Below are 7,458 nucleotides of genomic sequence, written 5' to 3' on the forward strand. Positions count from 1 at the left end.
TCTACACCGTCCGCTCCATCGCTTGATCAGTCTGCTATGTTCTTCGGACGTGGCAGAGGTCGTGGTCGTGATCGAGGACGTGGCCGCGACACAGGGGGAGGACGTGGCACCTTTGGTGGCAGACATGTTGACCTTGGCAAGAATCTTCGTCAGTGCATACATTGTGGACGGACTAATCACATCTCTGAGAAGTGTTGGGAGAAGTTTGGTCGACCTGCATGGGTGATACGGGTGTATCTTCTCTTCGGGAGCTTAGCGATCCTCATGGGAGCTTGAGGATAGATGATTCTCATGGTATCTTGAGAATAGAGTAGAGGAGTCGTAGACGAGGCCATTGGAGGCGACGAAGTCAAAGGATTCGACAAAACTACAGGATCTGCAGCTGGACTCTGGCCGGTCGACCAGCTTGGTCACAGCGGTCGACCGCTTAGTGCACAGGCCCAGACTATGTCTCGGGACTGAGAGCGGTCGATCGATGATGGCGCTGCGGTCGACCGGAAACACTGTAATCGATTTTCCAGTTTTTCGTCGTTCTGACCGGTTGACCGCCTTGGGCACTGCGGTCGACCGCGTAGCGGTTCCGGGCCTGGGTCTGTTTCCTGCTCCAGTTGGGATTTCTGTTTAGTATAAATAGAAACACGACTCCTCTAGGGTTAAGGACTGAAATTGTAATCAGAAAAGAGATCAGGGAGGTTGTTCTTTGATCTAGAGAGATTGTGAGAGAGAGATTTTGTAAATCCAATTGATTCTCATAATCTAGAGAAGGTATTTTCCTTCGCCCTAATTATAACTCTTGTGTTCTTCAGTCGTTTTCTTCTTTACCCACTCTTGATAATTCCGCGATCAAGAGTGCTCGCACGGCGACTCGTATCAGTAGCTTTTTGGGTTTAACAGGTTATTACAAGAAGTTCATCCAGGACTTCTCAAAGATTTCGACGCCCCTTACATGCCTTACGAAGAAGGGTGCGTTTTCTTCTTTACCCACTCTTGATAATTCCGCGATCAAGAGTGCTCGCACGGCGACTCGTATCAGTAGCTTTTTGGGTTTAACAGGTTATTACAAGAAGTTCATCCAGGACTTCTCAAAGATTTCGACGCCCCTTACATGCCTTACGAAGAAGGGTGTGCAGTTTATTTGGAGCACAGAGTGCCAGGAGACCTTTGATACATTGAAGGCTAAGTTGACTACAGCACCGGTTTTGACTATTCCGAGCAACGACAGGACATTCGTCGTCTATACAGATGCATCTTTGGCAGGGTTAGGAGGCATCCTTATGCAGACTCAGAGAGTAGTAGCTTACACCTCACGGCAGTTGAGAGTGCATGAGCAGAACTATCCTACTCATGACTTGGAGTTAGCAGCAGTGATATTTGCACTGAAGTCATGGAGACACTATTTGTATGGAGTACAGTTTGAGTTGTTCACAGATCATCAGAGTCTGAATTATCTTTTCTCTGGATCTGAATTATCTTTTCTCTCAGAAGGAACTCAACCAGAGACAGTGGAGATGGATTGAGTTTATCAAGGACTATGAGTTCGCGATTCAGTATCATCCGAGGAAGGCGAACGTCGTAGCGGATGCTTTGAGTAGGAAGCGTCGACATCAGGTTGTGGTTTTGAGATGCTCGTTGCATCGAGACCTTCTCACCCTTAGCCAGTTTGATTTTAGACCTGAGGTTGATGGTACCAGTGTATTTTTGGGAGCTGTGTCGGTGCAGCCATCTTGGAGTGGCAGAGTTGTCAGAGCTCAGTTGGAAAACTCTTGGATCCAAATCCGTAAGGAGGAGATTTCTAAAGAGCCTAAGGCCGATTGGACCATTGGAGCAGATGGAGGCCTCCGGATGAAGGGTAGATTAGTTATGCCAGCCAGTGCAGAACTGAAGAGTGAGTTATTTGATGAGGCACACCGTACTCGGTACACAGTACATCCAGGGACTACCAAGATGTACAAGGACCTGAAGAGACATTTTTGGTGGAGTGGCATGCGAAGAGAGATTTCAGAGTATGTGGCTAAGTGTTTTACTTGTTAGCAGGTGAAGGCAGAGCATCAGAGACCGGCAGGGACACTTTAGCCGTTGCCTATTCCAGAGTGGAAGTGGGTGGACGTTTCTATGGACTTTATTGTAGGGTTGCCGAAGTCGAAGAAGGGGAATGATTCGATTTGGGTGATAGTGGACCGGTTGACGAAGTCAGCACATTTTATTCCAGTGAGGACTACTTATACAGCCGAGGTGTATGCTAGGATCTTCGTTCGAGAGATAGTACGACTTCACGGGGTTCCGGATACGATCGTGTCGGATCGAGGATCAGTATTCACTTCACATTTTTGGAGGAGTTTTCAAGACTCGTTTGGCAGCAGACTATCTTATAGCAGTGTATTCCACCCACAGACGGATGGTCAGACGGAGAGGGTGAACCAGGTGTTAGAGGACATGTTGCGGGCTTGTGTCATTGACTTTCAGGGTAGCTGGGAGGAGCATATTCCACTGATAGAGTTCGCTTATAACAATAGTTATCAAGCGACGATCGGTATGGCTCCGTATGAGGCGTTGTACGGCAGACCCTGTAGATCACTGATATGTTGGGCAAAGCCGGAGGATAGCTTGATGCTTGGACCAGAGCTTGTGAGGCAGACTACTGAGAAGGTAGCATTGATCAGGGAGCAGATTCTAGCCGCTCAGAGTCGGCAGAAGAGATATGCAGATAAGAGGTGAAGACCCCTAGAGTTTCAGATTGGAGATTTGGTTATGCTGAAGGTGTCGCCTATGAAAGGCGTACAACGATTCGGGAGGCGAGGGAAGCTTGCACCGAGATATATTGGACCATTCCGGATTTTGAAGCGCATTGGAGCTGTGTCATACAGACTAGATCTTCCAGCTTCAATGTCTAGTATACACAATGTATTCCATATTTCTATGCTCAGGAAGCACTTGCATAATGAGGAGCAGCAGCGAGTGTTGGATGCACCGGAGATTGAGCTTCGGGATGATTTGACTACTATTGAGATCCCAGTGTCAATACTTGCTAGAGAAGACAAGAGACTCAGGAACAAGGTGATTCCATTGGTGAAAGTTCAATGGAACCGAAGTGGAGTTGAGGAAGCTTCTTGGGAGAGCGAAGAAGACATGCGACGCGACTACCCACACTTGTTTGAGCAGGTAAATTAATTAAAGTATTTATGATGTGAATTCTTACTTGTATATTTATATATGTACCTTGATACTTATATTTAACACTAGAATGAGGGTATTTTCACTTAATTCCTAATCTTTCGGAACACATGGTATATACATGGGGGGTTCCTTGTTTGGATTTTTCGCCCGACGTACTAGTTCCATTAGATTAGGGGTTGAGTAAGAATATTACCATTTTAGATCGTTAAGTATGAATATCACTATATGCTTATCTAGCGGTTAATATTGCGAGATGTGTATGTGTGCGGGTTGGATTAGACCCTTGTCGTGCTTTTCAAGTACCATTATGAGTTAGATATGATTTCTGAATTTCAAGGACGAAATTCTTTTAAGGGGGGAAGAATGTAAGACCCCGTAGATTTTGATAATTTATATATGTGATTATTAATGAAAAATAATATTTATTTATGATAAATATCTTTATGACATAGTTGTGCATGAAATCTAGCATTTTGAGCTTATGAGAATGTATATATGCATCCGTTATGAGGTTGAGTTTGCAAATTTGCAAATCATATGCAACAGAGTCGAAGAACCCAGTTTTCAGTTCATGAGTCCACCCATGACTGTCATGAGTCGACTCATGATATCAACTCCCATTGTTAAAAGTCTCTGCTAAGTCGACTTATTATCTTATGATCGACCCATGAGTCATGAGTCGACTCATGACAGTCATGAGTCGACTCATCGAGGGTTTTCTGGGTTTTGTGGATCGGGTTTGTTTGGGTTTTGGGTCGGGTTTTAACTGTTCATATATATTCTCCTCCATTCGAAAACACCTCTTTTCATCAGTTCTCCCCAGAGAAACCCTAGCCTTCTCTCCCCCTCAAAACCCTAGTTCGTTTTTGGGCATTTTTGGGAGATTTTCGGGGATTTCAGCAGCTCCTTGTGGTTTACAATGAGGGGAATTGTTCTTCAACACATCTGAGGCGAGTAGCATCTCGCCCAATCTCCCTCCCATGTTTTTATCAGTTTATAAACGTTTTTCATGAGTTTTATTGAGCCTAAGACTTATTTTCAAGTATAAATCAATGTTCTTATTAGTGTAAATGCTAGAAATCATGTGTTTCAGATTTTAAAATCCCCACCAACGAGTTTTTGATGAAAACCCAGATCTGGGAATTTATTTAAGGAAATGAAAATATGAGTTTTATTTGTTTAAATGCTCTATTTCATGTTTAGGGGTTAAATGTTAGATCTAACATGCAAGTGTTCGTTTCTCACGCTAGATATGAATTTCTTTCACTGTCACATAGTTTATAATTGATAGTTATGGAAGTGTAAATCAGTGTAGTGGAAGTATGGAACGAGATGACAAGTTGCAGTTGTGAAATATCTAGTTTTCATCTCGTGAGTTGACTCATGACTCATCATGAGTCGACTCTTCAGGTTGAGTCGACTCTTCAGGTTGAGTCGACCCATCAGGTTGAGTCGACCCATGACTGTCATGAGTCAACTCACGAAGTCAATTCCTGTTATTCATAAGTGTATACTGAGTCGACTCGTCAGTTTATGAGTCGACCCATGAGTCATGAGTCGACTCATAGCTGATCATGAGTCGACTCATCGAAGTTTTTCCTATTTTGTTTTTGTTTCTGCTTGATCACCTACTGTGCTTATACTTTCATACAGTGTTCATATATAATAGAGGGTATTATTTATCATTTTTGAACATGAGAAGTTGCCTTTTTATCGGGTATTAAATTGCAGTATTTATGATTTCATTTACACATGTAAGATGACTTTTCTGATACAAGCTTAGAGCTGTACAACAAGGCATGTACAAGAGTAGAATATGTATACCTTTACTATTAGTATTCCATGGTTCATATACACAATCCTCGTGTTGGACTATAATCCATTAAAGTCCTCATGTTGGACTATAATCCATTAAAGTCCTCGTGTTGGACTATAATCCATTAAAGTCCTCGTGCTGGACAATAATTCATTACAGTCTTATGTTGGATAATTACTAAACCTTGACTATGTTGCTTAACCGAGTTTGGAACACGGCATATTATATGAGGTTGGGACATGATAGCTACCTAGGGTGGACATGACACTTAGTGTAGCTTTGACATGTTTAAATTGTATCGGTAGAGATGAGTTTGTATTCTTTTCTTTATTGTTCCTTGGGTTAAACCTCGGGTTTAGTAGTTAGGGATTTACAATTTGAGATACACGGTATATACATGAGGGTTTCCTTGTTTGGATTATTTCGCTCGACGTACCTATATGTTCGTGTTATAATTTCCTAAGTACTAAAACCCACTATTGTTAGTATAAATGATTCTATATTTTTATGTATTAACTGTATTTTCATATACAACGAGCCCTATCTCTTGGGGTTGGTTGTGATGTTGCTCGCTAGAACTTTGACGCTCGTTGTCCCTCCCCCTTTCAAGTAATGAGCCCGGAGCCCAGAGAGTCGCAGGTTGAGGGTGATTTTTTTTATTAGCGCACGTTTATCCTCTTATTAGATGTATTTTATTTTGTACTCCACTTGAGACATTTTTAGACTTGAGAGATTTATATTCTAGAGTTGTAAAGGTTGTGTGCCTTATTTCATGTATCAGATGTTTTGTATTTTGAGACATGTTAAGATCTCCAGACTGTTATTATTCATTTCAGACATTGACTATGTATTCCAGCTGATTTGATTGATGAGATGTATTAATCTGAGATCTATCATTTCATCATGTACTTATTGTAAAATTTTTTACTTGCTTTGTACCTACACCTGTTGTTGATTCTACTAGAGAGGTAGTAATTATGATGGTGAAACATGTTATTGCACGGTGTGGTGCATGGCAGGTTTGACATTCCTGGTTTCACCTCGGACTGCAGTCTTGTGTGAACCCAGGGGCGCCACAAAGGATGGCACAAGTTATGCCAATTAAACAGTATGAGCAAGAATTTGTGTATGGTCAATGAAAGAGAAAATAACTACGTGTGGTCGATGTGATATTAATGCTTTTTGTTATTTAAGGAGAATTTCATCCTTGAATGTGTATAATTCTTCTGAACTCTCTCCTTTCCAGCTCAAGGTTCAAATCTTCGCCTCTCACATTTGTAAACCTTTATGCATATGAGTTGTTTTTTTTCCTTTTTTAAATTACTTTTTTCTTTTTGTGAATCACTGGTGATATGGCACCAAATTTAGAGGGCTAGGAGCATAAAAAAGTGGATTTAGGGAGATTTTTGGCTTGCTAACACTAACAGAGGTACAACAAATTAGCTTTTTGATTTTGAGGCGAGAAGAACTTTTCCCCATAAAATAAAGTAGAGACAGTTAGTATCGAGCAACAGACTACTGTGTTCATGTTATAGGTTGCCTCAAATACTCAAATCCATATTGCATTGGGAGTTCCTTTTTAGCTTGATTTATTTTGATTAAGAGTCCTACTTACATTAGACTTTGCACAACCAATCATATTAGAGGTTTATTCCTATGGGACTCTTGTTGGCTTTTAGGACGCGTGGACTTCTATTCCTATTAGAACTCTTATTCCTTAGATAGCAAGGAATTGGGGATCTTCAAGGCTATATAAGATCAGTTTTTCAAGCAAATTATGAGCATCAATCTTCAAAGCAAGGAATTGGGGTGTGATTTGGGATTTTGAGAGATTGAGAGATCCACTTTGTATTACTCACAATTAGTAAAGCTTTTCTCCTCCTTCACCCGTGGACGTAGGCTACAAGCCGAACCACGTATATCTTTGTGTTCGTGTGTTCTTGGTATTTTTTGTGCTCTCGTGTGATTGATATTAGCTTATCCTAGGGAATTTGTCATAACAAATTGGTATCAGAGCACTCAGCTATTGATCGAACAAGAAGATGATGACAACTACTACGAAGTGGGATATCGAGACGTTTGATGGCAACATCAATTTTCACTTTGGCAAGTTAGGATGATCGCCGTGTTAGCACAGAGAGGATTGAAGAAGGCTTTGTGCAGGAAGTCAAAGAAACTGACTACTATGACGAAGGAAGATTGGAACGAGTTGGATGATAGAGCTCTCACAGCAATCCAATTATGTTTGATAAACTAAGTTTTGCAAGAAGTTCTCATGGAGAAAACAACTGCTGATTTGTGGTCTAAATTGGAGAATTTGTATTTGACGAAGTCGCTCACTAATCGCCTCCTCTTGAAGCAGCCTTTATACACACTTTGGATGTCGGAAGGAACACCAATCAAATCTCATATTGTTGAATTTAATTCTGTGATTACAGATTTGAGTAAGATTGATATTAAAATCGATG

The sequence above is a fragment of the Asparagus officinalis genome, chromosome 3 (assembly GCF_001876935.1).
Source record: "Asparagus officinalis chromosome 3, Aspof.V1, whole genome shotgun sequence".
Taxonomy (NCBI): domain Eukaryota; kingdom Viridiplantae; phylum Streptophyta; class Magnoliopsida; order Asparagales; family Asparagaceae; genus Asparagus; species Asparagus officinalis.